Source organism: Channa argus, chromosome 14 (genome assembly GCF_033026475.1).
Source record: "Channa argus isolate prfri chromosome 14, Channa argus male v1.0, whole genome shotgun sequence".
Taxonomy (NCBI): Eukaryota; Metazoa; Chordata; class Actinopteri; order Anabantiformes; family Channidae; genus Channa; species Channa argus.
Genome location: NC_090210.1, coordinates 580023 through 602764, shown reverse-complemented (window position 1 = coordinate 602764; position 22742 = coordinate 580023). Strand labels below are relative to the sequence as shown.

Genomic DNA, 22742 nt, shown 5'->3' with positions numbered 1-22742 from the left:
CCTCCCAGATAAGCGACTGCAAAATCTACGCTAATATCAATTCGTGTTGTTTAGCTGCAGCACCTGTAGTCATCCTCCACCTGCTGGATAGCTAACAATAGGCAGGCCATGGTTAGAAATCCAAGACTTATAGAAAGTGGTTCCCTCTGTCCTGTCAGGAAAAGATTTTAATGCTGTTTCTCTGCTCTCATCTAGGCTTATAGCTTATAGATTTGTAGCTTATAATAATATAGTATCCTTTCCACGTGAATACGTAAATTTTGAATACATTTATTCATAACCAGCTAAATGTAATAAGATGCCAGACATGATTTTGATACTGTCATGAGGGCTTTTTTTGGCTTCCACATCCATTTTCCACCACGTTTCTCTTTTTAACTTCAGCACAAAATGTCCTTTTAAAATAAATGTATCATTACCACACTGTTACAAGTGAAGGTCTTGCATTTATGTAAAAGTAGGCAAGTTCAGGTAAAGGTAAAAAGCTCTTACTGGGAATACAACATTGTGATCTACAGGAATTTATCCCCCTTATTTAAAATAAATAACTTTAAAAAAATAAAGTTATTAAAAATAATTAGCAAAAAATATACTATTAGCTTTGTTGACAGTTGTTTGAAAATAAATGTACACTGTGAATTCATATTAATGAATCATATGAATTAATTTATCTAAAAAATATGCAAACCTATTGCCTAAAAAAAACAAAACAAGTAAACTGGAATAGGAATTGTATTTTTACTTACAAATAGCACTTTGAGATTTGTTAACAGATGTAAATTTCTTTATAAATAAAATGAATTATTATTATTATTATTATTATTATTATTATTATTATTATTATTACAAATGCTTAGTAAGTGTAGTACACTCACAATTCAATTTACACAACAAAAAAAGTCAGTTTACCGTTATTGAAAATGTACTTCAGGTGTACTTGTAATTCAGTAAAGAGTACTCAGAATTACTATTTTAAGCAAGAACTTAATTTTTAGTTGAATGAACTGGGTACTATATTCTCTCTCTTTCTCTGCTGTACACAAGTAGGAGCGCTTCTTGTGTCAATTAGCTGTAATTATCCAATGCTCATATTAGTTGTCATAAGTGTAAATGGTTCTTTAGACTGTACTGTATGAAAGAAATACATTTCTTTTGCAGCAGTGCATTTTTTAAAATGTTAATCTTCCCTCAGTAAATGCCAGCAGAGGGTGCTCAAAGGCAGAAAAAGGTCATTGGTCAACTGCGCTGGGTTAATAAACTGCACCAGGATGCTCTGACCCCCTTAATAATTTTTTACTGTATATGATCCTGTTAATACTTGCCTGAAGTTTTCTAGGAGATTAGGCACCTTTTTGTGTATTGCTGCCTCCCACTGGTGTTGTAGTTTAATTGCTTCATTTATTACTACAGTACTTGATTGTTTTAAGTTAGATGCACTCAAAAATAATAGGTTTGTTAACCCTACAATTACCTCTAAATTGATCAAAACTTGTAAGAAGTGCATATTTTTGATAACTGATTAAAATTAACAAAATAATGTAAGTTAAGATAGTTATTGGATTTTACACTGTAGCAAAGCAAATACTTAATTGAAGTTAAATTAAAGCAAATAACATAAAAGGTACAGTACTTTAGTAAATACTACTTTCTACCACTGATTTACTTTGAAGTTCATAGCTATCAGGCACTGGCAACATGTGGTCCTTTGCTATAGAGGGGCCATGTGTGAAACCTGGTTTTAACAGTTTCTTTAAGTCTGTCATGTTTTTCGTACACATACACAATATTTTAGTAAAATTGTCACAAACTAAGTGACTAAAAACCTGAAGCTACAATTGCTAGTTGGTTGGTAGGGTTGTACGCAAAATAGTGGCATGTATATCATAGTGTCTGATGATGTAATCCTGCAAAATATTGTGTTTCACCTTTGGTTGGAGGGGGTTATTTACCTCCAATGAGTCTGATATTCAATCTCAGCTAATGAGGTGTACAAGAATCACACGAGATCAACTAATTGTTCTGACTGATATCCATCAGAAAGATACATTTTCTACTACAGTGGGTAATGGAGAGCAACGTTTCTTCACTTGGTTGTTAGTTGTAGCACGGACTGGAGCTCAGTTAAGAGGCTGAATGTGCAGTTACACACTGAAGGTCAGTGTTGCTACCAATCAGAGTGTAGGAAGAATGTGCCACCCCTGTAGCTCCACCCCTGTGTTTTGAGCTTGTCCCTTTTCTTTCTTCCTGTCTGTTGCTGTGATGCCACTGTTCTTGCAATTTACTGCACAAAAAATGGCTGATACCATCACAGACACATACAACTGTCTGAGGGATGTCCTTCACACTCTCAAGCATCTAAAGTTGGTCAAATAATCTGCCCGAGAAATTGTCTTTTTTAGGGAAGCAACAAATATTTTAAGCCTTGACTGATCTTTTGATTATTTTCTGACTGTCAGAATGTTACATAATTTATTGTGTATCTTGGTTGCTTTTTTATGGATTAGAGCGTGTGAAGTGTATGTGGGGTCACCACTAGCCTCCACTAAACATCAGGCATTTGTCATTTATGATTATTTTGTGACTTCTGACTGACACCACCTTGTTTAGAAGGGATTTTTAAGTCCAAGAAAACAAACAATTTTCACTATTCCTATGCAATTCTATAAACTCTGTCTCACAGGTGTGCTAACGCAGTACCTCCTATTCCAGCTCATTGGATGCTTATTGACGCTCTCTGTCTTAAAATAGGCTGTCTGGGAGTAGTAGTTGCACCAATATGATACATCATTAAATCAGCTTTTTATTAGTCTCATTTTTATTTAGACAAATGCCACGAGGTTTACCCTTGTAAGACTTGTCAGCTAAACGCACTTTGCATTTCTAGCTTTTTTTCCCTAAATGATCAATGCTGTACAGCTACTGCACTGCCTTGTATTTAAACTCAAACCCTAATTAAAACAAAAAAAATTAAATGGTTAAATTTGTTTTTCTGAAACTGTTGTGTCAGTGTTTTGGCTTCTAATTTTCATTTCAAATGTAAAACTAAGACACTTTCTCTACCACAGCTGAATGTAAGGCCACCAAGTGCAAATGTGAAGTTATATAAATAGTTTCTTCTATAAATGATTCACTGTAGTGCTTTCAACACTGAAGTGTATGGTCAACACAAGCCTTAATATTTCATTGACATGCAAGCAACTCAAGTGCCATTCAGAATATAGTATCAGTGTGAAACAAGCAACACTGGAATTGTTGGATAGGTCTCATTAGTACATGTGAGAGGTTGTCAGCATTTCTATTTGATATAGCAGAAGATTACTGAACATCCATGTGTCATCAGAAAGGTTCAGGAAAACAACAGCAGCACAAATGTAGTTGAAGAGGTGCAGATCAGTTGTGGTATTCTCCATTATCCTCTTACTTTGGCTCTGTTCAGTATATTCATCCCTACAAATGTTTCACATTACACATAAACCTTTTCTAAATGTATATTTCTGAATGTCAGCATAAGTCTAGTTTACTGTGTTGCAGCTGTTTTCTTGTCTCCATCTTGTCAGCGTTAGAACAAGTAACATTCAATTCAATTCAACTTTATTTATATAGCGCCAATTCACAACAAAGTCATCCCAGGGTACTTTACAGAATAAACTCAAGATAATAAAGATGTATAGAGAGAACCCAACAATTCTCCCTGGAGCAAGCCATAGGCAACAATGGAGAGGAAAAGCTCCCTTTAACGGAAGAAACCTCCAGCAGAACCAGGATCAGGGTGGACGGCCATCTGCCTTGACCGGTTGGGGTGATTGGAAAGTGAAGAGAGAAAAAAATAGAGCAACAAAAAGCAACAACAAAACATCAAGCAGGTTGGTAGGACCAGTAGCTGCACGCTGGAAGACACACAGCTTTAAAGCCGGGGACACCTGCAGAAAGGGACAGAGAGAGGGGGACAGAGAAGGACAAAGACAATTACGGGAGAAAACAAATAGTTAATCACATACAGTGGTGACAATTCCGGGGTGAGAGGAGAAGGGAGAGGGTCAAGAGGAGGAAAGGAGCTCAGTGCATCGGGGGGGGTGGGTCCCCCAGCAGTCTAAGCCTATAGCAGCATAACTATAACTAACTATATGCTTTATTAAAGAGGAAGGTTTTAAGCCTAGACTTAAAAGTAGAGAGGGTGTCTGCTTCCCGAATCTGAACTGGGAGCTGGTTCCACAAGAGAGGAGCTTGATAGCTAAAGGCTGTACCTCCCATTCTACCTTTGGAAATTCTGGGAACCACAAGTAGGCCTGCATTCTGAAAACGAAGTGGTCTACTGGGATGATATGGTGCTATGAGGTCTTCTATATATGATGGAGCCTGACCATTCAGAGCTTTATATGTAAGAAGCAGGGTTTTAAATTCTATTCTAGATGTAATGGGAAGCCAATGAAGAGAAGGTAGTAAAGGTGAAATATGATCTCTCTTGCTAGTTCCAGTCAGCACTCTCGCTGCAGCATTTTGGACTAATTGCAGGCTCTTTAGGGAGTTACTGGGGCATCCTGAAAGTAGGGAATTACAGTAGTCCAACCTAGAGGTAACAAGGGGGAAGGCTGTTCTAGAGATTTGTTTTATATGTGAGGTAAAGGACAAATCCTGGTCAAAAATAATTCCAAGGTTCCTTGCAGTAGTACTGGAGGCCAGACTTATGCCATGTAGAGTAACAATATGGTTGGACATCATATCTCTGAGATTTTTGGGCCCAAATACCATGACTTCAGCTTTGTGTGAGTTTAGAAGTAAAAAATTGTGGGACATCCAGGTCTTTATGTCTTGTAGGCTTGAAGCTTTATTAACTGATTATTTTCATCTGGTTCCATAGATAAATATAACTGGGTATTATCAGCATAGCAGTGGAAATTTATGGAGTGTTTTCTAATAATGTTGCCTAAAGGATATATAAAGTAAAAAGTATTGGTCCTAACACAGAGCCTTGTGGAACTCCATAGCTAACCTTTGTGTGCATGGAGGATTCATCATTAACATGAACAAATTGAAATCTATCAGACAGATAAGATTTAAACCAACCTAGTGCAGTTCCTTAAATCCCAATTTCATGTTCCAGTCTCTGCAATAAAATGTTATGATCAATGGTATCAAATGTAGCACTAAGATCTTACAGAACAAGTTTAGAGACTAGTCCATTATCTGAGGCCATGAGAAGATCGTTGGTGACTTTTACCAGTGCTGTTTCTGTACTATGATGAACTCTAAATCCTGACTGAAAGTCTTCATACAAATTATTCCTATGAAGGTGATCACATAATTGTTTTGCAACTACTTTTTCAATGATTTTAGAAATAAAGGGGAGATTAGATTTGGTCTGTAATTGGCTAAGACACCTGGTTTAAGACAGGGTTTTTTAAGTAGTGGTTTAATTACAGCTACCTTATAGGCCTGTGGTACATAGCCTGTTTCTAAAGATAGATTGATGATATCTAATATGAATGTATCTATTAAGGGTAAAGCTTCCTTGAGCAGCTTAGTTGGAATAGGGTCTAGCAGACAGGTTGTTGGTTTAGATGAGGTAATAATTGAAGTTAGCTCAGAGAGATCTATGGGTAAAAAGCAGTCTAACAGGGAGTGGGGCCTTATCCATGATTCTAGCACTGCTGTACATGAAGATCTATCTGTAATTTTTGGGGGGAGGATCTGGTGAATTCTTTCTCTAATAGCTACAATTTTATTCATAAAGAAGGTCATGAAGTCATTGCTGCTCAGAGTTAAGGGAAAACTAGGCTCAACAGAACTATGGCTCTTAATCAGCCTGGCTACAGTGCTGAACAGAAACCTGGGTTGTTCTTGTTTTCTTCTATTAATGATGAATAATATGCTGTTCTGGCAACACAGAGAGCTTTTTTGTACATTTTTAAACTAGTACTTTTCCAGGCTAAATGAGATTCTTCTAAATTTCTGGAACGCCACTTCCTTTCTAACTTTCGTGTTTCCTGTTTTAATTTGCGTGTTTGTGAACTATACCATGGAGATCGCCTCTGCTGGTTTACTGCCTTCTTTTTCAGAGGGGCAACACTATCGAGTATTGTACGTAGTGAGGCGGCAGAATTGTCAACAAGATAATCTACTTGTGCAGGAGTAACATTAAGGTGGCTACTTTTTATTGTACAGACCTCATCTTTTCTTTTAACTACTAACATAAGTGGGAAGTTGCAAAGAAGTTGACACTGAACATGTTAGTAAAATATTCCCTGACACTATATTCTTTGTTCTGAAAAATAGCCAGTTTGACAGTTTTACCCTTTTTATGGATGTGTTTAAGGATAGAAAAACTGTGATCTAGTTTAATAGGGAACAAATTTACAGTTCCTTCACTCACAATGTTTAATAAATAACCTTTAAACCAACCTATTATTATACACAGTGAAGTTAAACTCAGGTCTGCGGTGTGACATATTTTATTCAAAATCACATAGCATCAAAACAGACTTCACCATGTGCATTATGGCCCCCCAAAAAGTTTGAGTTTGACGTTTTGTTGCACATAAGAACACATTGAGGGCTGACACATTATATGTAGTGAATAAAAGACAGTGACAGCAGTTGAGCCATGTTGATTTTATAGACAGGCAGATGCAGCACAAAGCTACTGTAGAGGCGATCAAAACTGACGAATCTGACGCTTCAGCAAATACTACACTCCAGAGATCGTTGCATGACGAACATTGAACATTTATTTTACATTTATTGTATCATCTAAGGCAAATTGTCAAAACTATATTATGTCACTAATGACATCATTATTAAACAGAAACATAACACAACACAAAATACAGTACAGTTCACAATACACAATACATGCTACATAAAAAAAATAACACATAAAACTGAGGAAACCCTTGGTTGGCTTATACATACCCAGGTCCTAATTGTGCTCCAATATTAGACACATTTAATGTTGGAAACAATTACTAAATTACTTTGCAAAAAAACACAAACAAATCATACAATAACCCATAAACATCATGACTATTCTTTTATGGTATTCTCTCTTCTTTCTTATGGTGCCAGGGGGTTACCAGCACTTAACACACCGTAGGAGATCCGTCTTTACCACAGTCTCAGTCTGATTCACTCTGAAGACAGACCTCGGTTATGGGTGTACGAACCTGACGGACTAGACCTCGCTCATCCTTTATTGTGTGGATGATCCTGCCAATCACCCAGGAGTTACGAGGGGCTGACTCATGAAGAATCAACACCATGTCCCCGGGACCAAAATTGCGGTTTGCAAGTGTCCATTTTTGCCACCTTCAGGGCTCTGGTAGGTTAGCCCAACGTGCCATGTGCTGATGCCCGGTTGCACCATGTAATCTTCGACAGGTGCAACACCTGGATAGAATCTTTCTGATTGCTGAAATTGCATTTGGTATACAGTATCTCTGATGCAAGGTAGACAAGACATGGAGATACCCGACGATCTTTAGCTCAAAAGTATGCCCCTCTTGGCAAAACAGACAAGACTAAGGTGAGGCTTTGATGGTATTGGAAGGCTTGGGTGAGGCTCTGATGGTACTTTGGGATGGAAGAGTCTGTCTTACTAAAGCCAGGCTCTGCACTCACATCCTTTTGAGTAGTCACTTTCCTCACAGAAGCGGTAAAGCTCTTTTTAATACCACCTACCTTCCCTAGCTTGGTACCTAAAGGACTCTTCAGGCGACCTTTAGGTTTGTCTACTATGTCCTCATAGCAAGGATGCAGTGAGATCTGGGGTTCGTCATTTACAAACTCAACTACATCTATAAACTTAGCCTTACGACCGTGTTTCCGACTAAGATCATAGAACAGATTCTTCCACTTCTCTTTCAACTTATATGGGAGGTTGCAAACAATCGCCCGTATGTTGCTTGTAGTATAAAGCTCTCCCATACATTCCAAATCCGCCATTGCATTTACACAATTAGCTAGGAAAAGAGCGAACCAATGGAGCTTCGCACCATCTCCATGGGTTTTCCAATTTTGCTCAGATTCAACAGATAAAGTCGATCACTGTCATCTATTCTCCACCACGTGCTCAAATGTTTTGATAAGGAGACCATAGTCCAAGTGATCTCCACTAAAGGTAGGAATAATTTGAGGAGACTGAGAACAAAACCTGTGGTATTTATCCGGAGTTTCAGTAGAGTCGTTATGACACTGGGCGTCCCTAAACGATACATGTTGACCCTTTGTAACTGGATTCTGGTTAAAAACCCTTGCTTGGAGAACACAGTGGTGACGTGGTACATCTTTTGCTTCATCAAATGGTACAGCCGCATTAACGGCAACAGCTACTTCCTCACCAGCATATATTGTCTGTGCCTGACTAAGATTGAAGTTGGCATTGCTGACATTCGGACCACATGACGCAACAAAGCCAAACAAATGTTTCTTCAAGATCTGGCTTAGTGTGTTAGCAGCTGGAAGAGCGGCGTTCACTTCCAATTCTTTCGCTGCTCTGATCCTCGTTTCCTGACGCTCCCTTTCCATCTTAAGCCTAGCCTCTCCCTGCTCTCCTCTGCCCTAAGCCTAGCCTCTCCCTGCTCTCCTCTGCCCTAAGGCTAGCCTCTCCCTACTCTAGAGCATTCTTTCCCTTAACTCTTCTGCCTTCATTATTAGATTAGCTCTCCCTAGCTCGACCCTCAAGGCATGACTTTGAAGCTGAAGATACTACAGAACCTGTTCTGGACTTCCTAGATCTCCTTGAGTACGACACTGTCTTCAGGAGCAACACTTTCATTTGCCTTACTTGCTTCCTGAAGAGCAATCTCATCGCCAAGTTTTCTGAGTGATTTTAACATCAGCTAGAACCACTCTTTCTGGTTGGTATTCATTTCCTTTTTGAGCTTAAGCTTCTGGTATAGTTCCTTGAGTGAGGTATTTATGCTACAAAACTCCTCGAGCAGATCGTAAAACTCTGGCAACAGCTTAGTTTACACCACCATGTAGCAGTCCTTATCCCCAAAAAAGCACATCTTTGTCTTTAGTTTCGCTAGCTGGTCCAACTTTGCCTTCCTTTTGTCTGTCAGATTTTGCAACGCATTCTCCATGGGGCTGAGTCGGCTTTCCACGCTGTCCGGATCAACTTGTCCTTCCATTATTCGCTGAGTAGTGTTTAGTCCGTGTAGAGATAGTTTCTTAGTAATATAAAGGCGATCTTACTCGAAACTGACGACTCTGATGCTCCAGCAAATACGTCACTCCAGAGATCGATGTATGACGAACATTGAACATTTATTGTACTTGCTTCTCAACTTAGCCAATGACGGTTCAATTGTACATACAAGCTTAAGCACAAAAATCTCACAAGCACGTTTACAAGCAGCTTCATCAAACAACACTTTCTGAAAGTATGGCTGAACTCATTGAACTCGCAGAACTCTGTAAGAAACCGTGTGCCTCAACAGCTACGCACTGAACCTTTTTCTCCTAACTTGTTGCGGTCCACACCACCTTGTAGTCAGTTCCTCTGCTCCATCTACCGTGTCACGTCTGCACCCTTCAGTAGCTGAGCTGAACTGAACTGCCCTCTTTTGTAACAAAATCATTGCTATCCTTGACAACCGGACGACAAACTTAAAAGATAAACTACAAAGGCAAACCATCAAAGTTATATGTCAATAACAACATCATCAGTAAACAGAAACATAACACAACACACAATACAGTACAGTTCACAATACACAATACATTCTACATAAAACAAACTAAAACTTAAAACTGAGAAATCCCTTGGTCATACACCTACATTAAAGTCAAAGTCATTTGGACAGAGCACCTTAAATAGAAAATGGAATGTGTGGAGTCAGTTCTTTGTTGCTAACTTAAACTTTCTAAATATTCTGACTAGCATAATGTAAAATATGTTTTTGTATTTTCTCTGTAGCATCCAATTACAGTATTTAATAAGCTAAGCATGGCTGATACAGTATATCTACAGCAGCGACATGAGGCTGTGGGTTCTATATTTGTAATAAAGTCAATAAACATCCTGACTAATACAGATCCGTGAAGTAATGGGCTGATGGTACTGTTTTGCTGAGCTCGGGGCTAAACAGCTTGTGGGCCTTCAGAAGGCAGTGTGTGTGTGTGTGGCTGGGGAGGGGAGCTTCGTCTTTGGGCGTGATGAAAAATACAGCAAGTGCATTAGCGCAGGCTTAGTGAGATGCCCCACCCCCCTGTGATGCTACTATGTGATCTCACATGGTCGATGGAACAGTTCCCTAACTGGCTTGCTGTTGCCAGATCCTGACTCCATGGATTAAATGAGTTGTGGATCCTGCTCCTCTAATAAAATTCCCAGTGGCAGCAAAAACAACTAATTGACAACTAACAGGAATTATAAGCCATTGATAAATCCAATAAAAGTTAAAGATAGCTGACAATGTGTAACTGTGTCACTAAACATAGATAGATAGATAAATAAATAAATTAATGAATGAAATTGCATTATACACTGATTAGAAACATTATGACCACCAGTGCAATTAAATGCAATACAGTACAGCAGCTCTGCTATGAATTCCACATTTACAATGTTATAATTTCTTATTTTTATATTTAAATAATAAAAATAATAATTTTGTATCATTTAAAGGTAATAATTCTACTATGTGTTTAATATGAAGGTCATAATGGAAATTAAGATAGCTGCAGCCTGGGTCACCTGCGGTACAAAGGGACAACTACCTACGATATTTCACAATTATACCGGTCTATCCCAAACAAAACTCGACAAACTATGCCTTGTTACAAAGCAGAAAACCTCACAATTCTAATTATATAAAGAGCCACCGCAACAAGAGTTTCTCCAAATGTACCAAGAGTTTGTAAGTTACGTATTAGCGTCCCTTAATTTTTATGATTTTTGTGGGGGCACAACATTATTGAATCCTCAAGTGCTGCACACCATTGTGTCCGTGAGACTCTGTGAGAGTCCGTGAAACAACAACATAAAATAGTACCAAGCTTTTTTACCAAGAAAAAAGCCTTAAAACCATATTTCTTTACTGTTCAGTCATTGCTAGAAATATGTATTTTCTTTATTGCAGCTTCATATGAAAAATAAACATTGCAACCAGCAACATTTTGAACTGGGCAAGCCTTCTGGATTTAAACAACCCCACATCTATGTTTCTGCGACACAGATTGGCTCTTCAAGGGACCTATAAACCAATTATAGCCCCAGACAGTGTACATACATTATGTATCCAGTGACGATTCTCGGGCCAACTAATTCAATTCAATTCAATTCAACTTTATTTATGTAGCGCCAATTCACAACAAAGTCACCACAGGGCACTTTACAGAATAAAGTCAAGATTATAAAGATGTATAAAGAGAACCCAATAATTCCCCCTGGAGCAAGCCATAGGCAATAGTGGAGAGGAAAAACTCCCTTTAACGGAAGAAACCTCCAGCAGAACCAGGCTCAGGGTGGACGGCCATCTGCCTTGACCGGTTGGGGTGAGTGTAAAGGGGAGAGAGAAAAGAACAGAGCAACAAAAAGCAACAACAAAACATCGGGAGGATTGGTAGGACCAGTAGCCTGCAGAAGACACCTGCAGAAAGGGACAGAGAGAGGGGGACAGAGGAGGACAAAGACAACTACGGGAGAGAACACACAGAGTTACATACAGTGGTGACAACTGTGGGGTGAGAGGAGAGGAGAGATGGTCAAGAGGAGGAAAGGAGCTCACTGCATCGGGGGGTGGGTCCCCCAGCAGTCTAAGCCTATGGCAGCATAACTATAACTAACTATATGCTTTATTGAAAAGGAAGGTTTTAAGCTTAGACTTAAAAGTAGAGAGGGTGTCTGCTTCCCGAATCTGAACTGGGAGCTGGTTCCACAAGAGAGGAGCTTGATACCTAAAGACTCTACCTCCCATTCTACCTTTGGAAATTCTGGGATACACAAGTAGGCCTGCATTCTGAGAGTGAAGTGGTCTACTGGGATAATATGATGCTATGAGGTCTTCTATATATGATGGAGCCTGAACATTCAGAGCTTTATATGTAAGAAGCAGGGTTTTAAATTCTATTCTAGATTTAACGGGAAGCCAATGGAGAGAAGCTAGTGAAGGTGAAATATGATCTCTCTTGCTAGTTCCAGTCAGCACTCTTGCTGCTGGGGCATCCTGAAAGTAGGGAATTACAGTAGTCCAACCTAGAGGTAACAAATGCATGGACCAGTTTTTCAGCATAACTTTGAGACAGTATGCTCCTAATTTTGGCAATGTTCCGTAGGTGGAAGAAGGCTGTTCTAGAGATTTGTTTTATATGTGAGTTAAAGGATAGATCCTGATCAAAAATAACTCCAAGGTTCCTTGCAGTAGTACTGGAGGCCAGACTTATGCCATCTAGAGTAACAATAGGGTTGGACATCATGTCTCTGAGATTTTTGGGCCCAAATACTATGACTTCAGTTTTGTCTGAGTTTAAAAGTAAAAACTTGTGGGACATCCAGGTCTTTATGTCTTGTAGGCTTGAAGCTTTATTAACTGATTATTTTCATCTGGTTCCATAGATAAATATAGCTGGGTATCATCAGCATAACAGTGGAAATTTATGGAGTGTTTTCTAATAATGTTGCCTAAAGGAGACATATATAAAGTAAAAAGTATTGGTCCTAACACAGAGCCTTGTGGAACTCCATAGCTAACCTTTGTGTGCATGGAGGATTCATCATTAACATGAACAAATTGAAATCTATCAGACAGATAAGATTTAAACCAACCTAGTTCAGTTCATTTAATCCCAATTTCATATTCTAGTCTCTGTAATAAAATGTTGTGATCAATGGTATCAAATGCAGCACTAAGATCTAACAGAACAAGTATAGAGATGAGCCCATTATCTGAGGCCATGAGAAGATCGTTGGTGACTTTTACCAGTGCTGTTTCTGTACTATGATGAACTCTAAATCCTGACTGAAAGTCTTCATACAAATTATTCCTATGAAGGTGATCACATCATTGTTTTGCGACTACTTTTTCAATTATTTTAGAAATAAAGGGGAGATTAGATATTGGTCTGTAATTGGCTAAGACACCTGGGTCAAGACAGGGTTTTTTAAGTAATGGTTTAATTACAGCTACCTTATAGGCCTGTGGTACATAGCCTGTTTCTAAAGATAGATTGATGATATCTAATATGAACGTATCTATTAAGGGTAAAGCTTCCTTGAGCAGCTTAGGTAGAATAGGGTCTAGCAGACAGGTTGTTGGTTTAGATGAGGTAATAATTGAATGGTGTGTGTTCCATTTGATGATGAAAAACTTTCTATAGGCATCGAAATAACAGTTTCGATGATGTATAGTTTTTTTGGCACTGTAAATGGCAGTGGCCCCTTATTCTCAGTGAAATGCGCCTATTTCATTGAGAATAACAGGCACGCACAACCGCAGTGTGCATGCAGGATGCACAACATTGAGTTTAGCACACAGGAACCGATAGCTATCTGATAAGATAATGTTAGTTTTTCTAGTTTTGTATTTAAAATTATGGTGTTTTGCAGTTCTAAACATCAATAAAGCCATTTGGTTACCTGGTGCAATTTTGAAAGCCCAAATGTCCACTTTGGTGTCTGCCTGGAAATACCCTTATAAAAAACAATCCAGAAGGCATATTTTCTGTTATTTTTTCACTTCTGGTCCACAAGTGTGTCTGTGAGTCCATTTTGCTGTTTGGTTCACCTGGCACACCTCGATTTGACTAAGTTCAGTAAAATAAAAACACTGTAGGCGAAGATAAACCCAACATTTATACCAGCTTTGTGCCTCTGTAAGTTTTCTTCAGTGTCACATAACAAGATTCTGTCTTTTTATTATAGAATTAGAAAATGACACCAAGCCCATTAGTGTGAGCCTTACTATTTAGGAATTACAACCATTTTGTTTTGGGGATGCTTTTTCAGCCTTGTGCTTTATTGTGCACGCAAAGAGGGGCGACATTTTCATAGAGGAAAGTCACCAACATTACCGTTAAGTAACGTCGGGTACATTCACTGCATGTAGATGAGTGTCATAATTAACATGCGATACTAGCATTGCTACACTAACACACACAGTCGCTCTCAATCATTTAGCCAACAAATTTGCAAGCTAGCACCTTAACATGTACTGTATGTGTATATGTGGGTGTGCTTACGCACACCAAGCTAAGTAGTGAGACCCACTAAAGAAACCATAGTTCCAGATAGGTTTTAAACAGTTTATTTAGGAAATAATTGCCAGGAGTGTCAATGTGAGTGTCAGGCCTCTCATCAGACGAGAGGCCTGTGAAACACAGTTGAGGCATATAAATTGACTGATGGCTTACTCAGCATACTCAGCCCCAGGGCAGGGCAGTTTCTTTCTCCATCTACTAAGTAAACTAAAACTCAGTCACACTGCTATTTATTGTGAAAGACATACAGTTACTGTTTTAATCATTTTAAAGCACATTATCCAAAATTCATGCACATTTCTGACCTTGAAAAACATTAAAATTCCAGCATTTTCAAGGATTTCCAGCACCCATACGAACCCTGTAGTTCAGTCAGTGGTGTATTGACACGGATGAAATGAACAGTTGCATGATTTGGATATAGAGTATATTTTATGTTATAGTATATTGTTGCTTTGATCCACATATGCACATGATGGCACCACGGACGGCAGCCTCTGTGTTTTGGTGGGCTCTACTTTGTCTTGTTTTGTGTTTTAATTCAGTTTTCTGCCCCAGTTCTGGTGGTCCGTACTCTAGAGAAGAACTCATGAACATCAGAGCTACTACCCATAAGGATTCATTTCTGACTTTTCTGGCTTCTACGACAGATTTACTTCCTGTTTTGATCAAGAAGGTGCCAACAAAGTGAGGCCCCGCAAAAGTAGTAAATTCTCAGGTGTGCTTGTGCGTCTCTGCTGATGCCTATTGTGCACCGCGCTCCCTGGTATATTCCTCTCTAAAGTGTGCTCACTTTCCAACAAAGTGGATGAGCTGACCCTGCTGAGCAAAAACAGAGACTTTTCTACTGTGTTTTGTGCTTCATGGAAACGTGGCTGTGTGATCTAATACCAGAGGTATAAGGGAAATGGAATCTGTTTTTATATCAATAGTGGCTGGTGTAACAATGATTTGGTGCTATCTATGCACTGCTCCCCGGACCTGGAGGCTTCATCATTAAATGCAAGCCTTTTTATTTACCCCGTGACTTCTCCTCATTCATCCTCTTTGTTGTTTACATTTCACCACAAGGCACCATGAGGCGCAGTGTGCGCTGGCTGATGAGATACTGTGTGTGGAACAGACAAACCCGGACGCCTTGGTTATTGTCCTAGGAGACTTTAACAAAGGTGATCTATGTCACAAACTCCCCAAATACAAACAGTTTAATAAGTGCACGGCCAGAGAGTGGAATGTACTAGACCACTGCTTCACCACCATTAGGCCGTTTTTCACGCTGCACAGGGCCTATGGTAGTACAATAGTAGCACAATTATTTTTGCTACTATTTGTGTGATTTGTGTGTGCGTACTTTGTATTACAGTCTGTTTGTCTGTCTGTATTCAGATTTGTGTGTCTGTACACCAACTGTAAATAATATTTGTGTATATGTAAAATAATGTGCATTCACTCAAAAAACTAAATGTAAATGTCTAATTATTTGAGAAAACACTTAGGATTTAACTAATAGTGCTGGAAAGCCTCACAATTGGCTGTATTTCTGTGGGTGGAATTTTGCTACTATTCTGCCGTCTGCAACACTTGTTTGTGTGTAAAGCAATTTGTCTTTATTGGAAGTTTTAACTTGCCCTCAGCTCGGGCTCCCAGGCTCACCCTTACAAGCCAAGTACTGTTCAGCTCACAGTGTGCCTGTGTCCACACTAAGGCATAGTGAAGAAGACTAAATCTCCAAGGCCGGTCCAGCCAGCCAGTGCTTAACGGAGGAGCGCAGAGTCGCCGCCACGGTCCCTCAGGTGAGTCTCCCCATTACCTGTCTTTGAGTTGGCCATGGTGTTTTGCTCTTGACTTTCTCCTGCTCAGCCAAACAGAGTTTATAGTGTTTCTGTTCCTGACAACAGAGCCAACTGTTAGCCACAGCATATAACATTAGCCGGTGCAGGCAGGTAAACAGCTACAGCTAGTGTAGCTAACAGCGAACTATCAGTGTGAGCTAACTTTACTACTAGAAGTGCTTTTCAGTGGCAACTGCACTTGTGTTTGACCAAACCTTTTAGAGTAGAGGGTAAACATCTTGGAGAGCTACAAGCAAAAGTTCAGTTTTCACTGAACGGCACTTTAGGATAACCATAACATTGATGATGGAGAATCCCCACAGACCGGCAACTTCACTGGTTTTTAGAATATGATCGTCAGCTGTTGCACAGCTCACGGGGTTTTAACTCATAGTGCCATAGTGTCCTGTGGCTATATGTTTAATCAACCTGGTTATTGCAGTTTTAATGGCAGTTAACCCGTCACGGAGCCTTTGCAAACATGTCGCTTAGCACAGTTAACCTTACATTAAAAACGCATTAAAAAAGCATCATAATTCAACATCAAGTTGTTTAGCACAATACTCATATTTGTGTTCCGAGAAAACCGTCACTCAAGATCTCACAGACTAAAAAAATATTACTAACATGTGACTTTATGACTTTGATATTTCCTGTTATTTGAAATAAACCAAGTTAACATTATAATGAAAGGAGAAACACTTGGTTACTGTGTGGATTTCACCCCATTAGTTTCTCCACAGAAATTATCAGAAATGCTGTAATATGTTAAAATTGGCTTTCTACCCATTGCTGCAACAGTAATGCAGTAATACAATGCACAACTATACATATCTATTATATTTTCAAAGTATTTGTATCTGATAGGCACAAATACATAGGATACAAATACACCAATGCTAACCTTTCTGCATTTCAAAACTGCTTTACTGACTGTAGCTCCTCTATTCCACCCAGGGAACAGCCTTTTTACGTATATGTAAAGACATGTATCATTCATTGTATCCAAGAGGGATATCTGATCACGAGGCTTCCTCATGAAATTACTTATATGTAGTTGCGGGGCTACTGGATTTGTATTTTTTGATTTGTTAAGCTTTGGTTTTGGTGTAGTCCCTGGGACCACAAATGTTTTTACTGCCAACATTGTGTTTGTAGATGCAGATTTTAAACCTTAACAAGTGACTTGTGTCATTGTTTGTAGGCAGTTCCTTCATGGGAAAGCTGATGCAGAACTTGCTCACCTGACATCGTCATCATGGAGGATGGATTACTGATGCTGCACACAACTGCATCTTATAAACTGGCGATAACCAACCAGGCTAAAACTGACTACAGGTCAGATGGCACATTGTACAGTACAGCCTATAGGTTGTCCAGTCACACATTTTAATTGTTTTGCCTGTGTGTCACAATTTTGTATAAAGACGGACCAAAGTGAAAAGACAGTAAGAGGGAGTAAACTGATAACCAGGTTTATTTAGGGCAAAATAACTCAACAACAAAAGATCGCTCCTGAGAGGAGGACACGGATGTGTACACTCAGATATGTGACTAAGGTAACAAAACAGACTCAAAAACGGGTAAGAGCCCTCCGGGGGACAGCATGGAGGCCGGGCAGGTGGCTGGCGATGACGGCTGAAGCCCTCCAGGGGCTGGGCAGGAGCTCCGGCAGGAGGCCGGGGTCTGTGGCGGAAGCCGTCTGGGGGCCGGGCAGGATGGTTGAAACCAACCAGCGGAGGACCAGGTGTTGGACGCGAAGGGTCGCGCGACCTAGGAACAACTGGGAAACAGGAGATGCGACCTCCAGAAGAGGGGCCACCATTTTGGCGCCAGGCCCAGAGCCGGAGGCTGCATCGACGCGCTTTGAGACAGGAACGGGAACAGGACCGGAGGCGGCATCGACCCGATCAGAGACTGAAACTGTTTATTTTTCACTCTTTGAAGTCTGAGAGTTTTCTTGGAAGACAAATTTGAGTGTTGTGCAACTATATGTTTAAATGTTACATTTCTTTTGATCATAGACTCAGTGATGAGTTAACGGCCATAAAAGCTGTAATAACTGGATTGACTAAACACAGATATAGCACTGGACATGACGCTGTATAAGTTAAAACCTCATTAGCTGCACAACAGCTGACGATCATGTTCTAAAAACCAGTAAAGTTGCCAGTCTGTGGGGATTCTCTGTCATCCAGGTCATGGTTATCCTGAAGTGCTTGTATTTCTCCAAGATACAACATTTCCCCTCTCCTCTGAAATCCTTGTGCCTGCAACGTTATTCTCACAGCTGTAAGGCTGCCTCATGTTGCCTTGGTGATCAGCAATCTCTCGTCTCTGCTCTGATTTCCTGCTGTCTCTCTTCTCTCTCCTGGTCCCTAATCAGCCTCACTCCGTTCACCTGTTGGCTTCCCTATATATATGCCCCAGTCACCTGGCCCTCTCTGCCAGTTTGTCTTTCTGCTTTTCCTGAGCGAGCAGCCACGCTCTGGTCAAGGTACTTTGTATGTTAAAGCCTCCCTCAAATTATCTGCTCTCTTTGTGTTTTTGGAGATTTTGTGTTAATTTGAGTTTTGTCTTGTTTGATACTTTGTTTGCCTCCTGGCCTGTCGGCAGTATTCCCGTGGACGCCTGTTTTTCATCATTCTGTAAGTGACTTTAGTACTTCTATATACAGACTGAGAACTTTGTCTAGTTAATATTCAGAAAAGGATTTTGCTCAAGATGAAAGAAGTTTTTGATTTTTCATCCCTGGATTTTTTAGTTGGTACTTTTTGTTTGTTATTTTGTAATTTTAGTTGTTATTTACCTACTGTGTCCTGGCCACCTCCACCACGCGCACCTATCCTGAGCCACCCCCCCCCTGTTGTCCCATCTGTTACACTTCCCGTCACAATAAACTATCATTGTCTTCCACTCCTCTGTTGTCCTCCTTTCTTGGAGCTTCAGTCTTCACTGCAGCCTGAGCACGGACTGTAAGGCACATTGTGAACTAAACCGTACTCTGCCTGTAAGGGTGAGCCTGGGAGCCCGAGCTGAGGGCAAAAAAAACTTCCAATACAGACAAATTGCTATTCACACATCTCGCAGAGGGCAGAACAGTCGCAAAAATCTACCTGTAAAATGGTGCTCTTCAGCACTTTTAGTTACATCCTGTGTTTTCCCAGATAGTTAAACATTTACATTTAGTTCCTTTGAGTAAATACATTTGCACATTATTTTACATACAAATTTTAGTTACAGTGTACACATAGAAATAATTTTGCTACTATTCTACTCCCATTTGGGCCAGTCTGACCACATTATGGTGCCCCTGATTCCAGGATACAAGCAAAAATTAAAACTCAAACCTGCTGTGAGAACATCAGAGAAGTGGAGCAGTGAGACTGTGGGGGAGCTTGTACAAGTGTTTTGACTGTACAAACTAGGATGTTTTTAGGTCTGCCACTAACAGTCTGGATGACTTCACGGACACTGATGTTCTACATCAACGTTTGTGAGGGCAGTGTCACTCCAGTGGGGACAAACCCAAATACAGAGAAGCAAAGTACAGATTTAGCAAAGAGCTGAACAGAGCTACTTCAGTGCACAGTGAGAGAATGGAATAGCAATTCTCAGGCAACTCTGCTTCTGTCTGGAAACTCACAGTCTGAACGGAATAACTAACTACAAGCCTAGAGCCCCCCACTCTGTGAATGACTGCCTGAATGAGTTTTACTGCCACTTTGAAAGACAATGGGACAGACCTGAATTTTTTCACCACCTTCTCCAGATAGCCAATGAATCTTCTCAGGTTGACTTTGATGTTGTCAGGCACAAATAGCTGCTAAGGGCTGTACTTGCCTCTTCCTCCTTTACGAATCTTGGCCTTAAAGACAGGCTGAAGTGCCTTCAGTGCAGGTAGTAACTGGATGTTTTTAGCAGCTTTATCTGCCTTGTCTCCATCTGCAAAAAACAAGGTTTCGAGGGCTTCTCCGTTCACAACCAGGTCTGCACCCTTGTGGCAACTGCAAGTAAGGCGCTCCCTTCTCTTTGGCTAATGTCCTGCCAGTGATGCCCAGAATGGCAACAGCGTTGGCCCTCACACTGGATCCCCACAAGGCTGCATTAGTTCCTCCTGTATAGCAAAAGCTGCACATCTGGTTACCGCCGTCAAACTCCTAAAGTATGCAGATGACATAACCCTCATATGCCTCATCTCTGATCGAGATGAGTCTGCCTACAGGAGCGAGATGGATTGTATGGTGTCATGGTCCAGCATGAACAACCTGGAGCTCAACGCTATCAAGACAGTGGAGATGATGGTGGATTATTGTGTTTTATTCCTTACCTATATTTATATTACGTATTTGTTTTGGTCTTATATTATATATTATGTTCTTTGACTTCCTAGCTCCCTCTCTCTTCACATACCTCTAACTTCTGGAACAACTCAGAGTCCTGCCTCCTCCAGAAGTTTTCTGATGACTCTGCAGTTGTTGGATGTATCCAGGGTGGAGATTTCACGGAGTATCGATAAGTGCCGGACAGTTTTGTTAACTGGTGTTATCTCCAGTTCAACATCATTAAAACAAAGCAACTGGTGGTGGTCTTCAGAAAGTCTGACTCCTGTCAATCTTCTCTCCATATGGGGACAGGGGTGGAAGTAGGTTTGAAGTACAAATGCCTGGCTGTCCACCTGGGCAATAAACTGGACTGGCCAGTTGATGCAGCAGGAAAACGCAGAGCAGGCTGTATTTTATAAGGAGACTTAAGTCCTTCAACATCTGCAGCACCATGATGCAGTGATGGTTCTGTTTTGGAGGAGAAGCTGGACCCTCTGCATGTTGTGGCTGAGAGGAGAAGGAAAACTCCTCTCAATCGTGGACAATCCCTCCTACATATTCCACTGCATGCTGGTTGCACAGAGGAGCACTTTCAGCCAGAGACTGATCACAGTCAAGTGCTCCACAGAATGCAACAAGAGATCCTCTCTCCCAGTGGACATTAAACTGTTTTTAACTCCTCCCCATTCTGTAAAAAGGAGGGGGACTAAATTGTCTTTGGTGGAAGTTCTTTCTTTTCTTTTCTACTATTTTCGTGAAGACCAGCTGTAACAAGGCAACACAATTTCTCCATGGGATCAATGAAGATGTTTGAATCTTGAATGCACAGTGTGACTACAGGAAAAACTAAAGTAGAACAAATATAGAGAAAACTCCTGTTGGCTTATACATGGAGCTTTCCGAATGATTCAAACAGCCAGAATGCAAAGTGTTGTGGATCATAGCCTACACTGAGCTTAGACTAAATTAGATTACATTGCACTGGAGTCCGAGAGACATCCATTAAAAGAATCAACACACAATACACAATCAATACATGCTTTTCTAGATCTGGAAAGCAATTTTACAACAATCATTCAAGCGCTGAAGGTATTGTCCATATCATTAAAATGAATTACAAGAATGAATTACACTGTTTACACAGTCTACATCTAGGTGTACAAGGGAGAAACTTTTTTGTTACCAGTGCCATTTAAAAAAAAAGCTTAATATCATCATTGTGTTAATTATTTTCTTCAAAATTATCCTAAAGCTTCACATAAGTCCAACAGTCTGTGTAACCCGTGAACTACATGTGGCTGTAACACTTACGAAGTGCTATCAATATTAGTGGACCCAGAAAGAGAGACGGAACCAGGTTGTTAGGAAGGTTAGAATGGTTTATTAGGGGGTAGGTAGCACGGGTATAAACGGGGGAAATGGGGCTGCTGACGGAGAGCGATGTCCGGGGAATGAGAGCCTGATCAAAGGAGCTTGAGACCCGCTGCAGGGAGAGGCGATGGAGCGGCGAGTCGCAGGAGAAAGACGAATAGTTCTGGGGGCAGGGAGACAAAGAGAGCAGGTTAGTAAAACTATACTGGTAGGTTTTAAAGAGCCTAGTGCACTCAAGTACCATGGAGGTCACTGAGACAATCTAGCAACTTGTGGTGTGAAGGAGACTGGTATATGAGCTGCTGTCATTAGGGTGGATCATTGCATGCAGGTGTGGCCACCGCCGCAGTCCAGGTGCACTGGGGGGAAACAAACACAGGAAGGAGAGGAGTGGACGATGGGAGAACAGGGGCTGTGACAGTGGCTAACTAGTCTGTAATGTTACATTACAACTATTACTTATCTTTCATTTAAGAAGAGTTAATCCTGGCATGGCTGTACTAGAATTGAGCTTTGAAAGGCATCACCTGATATACTTTAAATGATGCCTTTATAATAATTATCATCTACTCCTTCCCTAATTGATGTTATCATACAACTTTTTATTTTACATTAATCATTAAAGTGTCATTGCTCCTGTCAAAATGTTGGTGTTGTCAGTTGACTCATGCATTCTGTGATTGCATGACGCCATCTCCTGAAGCTCTGTAAGTGCTTTCCATTTCAGTTGAATTTATCCTGTCAAATTTATAAAAAGCAGAAGAATCTTGTTCTCATTTAGCACACTCAAGACTACACAATAATATGTATAATGTATGAAATTTTTACATGGTATCACATGTGAAATGTTAGAGTTGGTGGACAGGTCATTTGCCAGATTGACTTTTTAGTAAATTACTTGTAGTCCCTTCTGTATGGCTGCTTATGTTTGCACAGCATGGTGCACTTTTTCCTTCAGTACCAAACGTTCATTTTAAATGCCTAAGAGAAGAGAACTGGGCATTTAATATGAGCAGTG

General features: G+C 40.3%; 1 protein-coding gene across 7 annotated transcripts in view; it reads left to right on the top strand.

The window, feature by feature from the left end:
- Nucleotides 1-22742, top strand: part of LOC137098297 (protein bicaudal D homolog 1-like) — a 59591-nt gene that overhangs the window by 2553 nt on the left and 34296 nt on the right. Inside the window, exons 2-3 of one of the 7 annotated variants that reach the window (XM_067474407.1) lie at nucleotides 15831-15989; nucleotides 17233-17366. The exons of 5 other annotated variants lie outside the window; for them this stretch is intronic. The gene's annotated coding sequence lies outside the window, so the exon portion shown is untranslated. The remainder of the gene's footprint in view (nucleotides 1-15830; nucleotides 15990-17232; nucleotides 17367-22742) is intronic. One more of the 7 variants, XM_067474408.1, reaches the window with a different exon arrangement.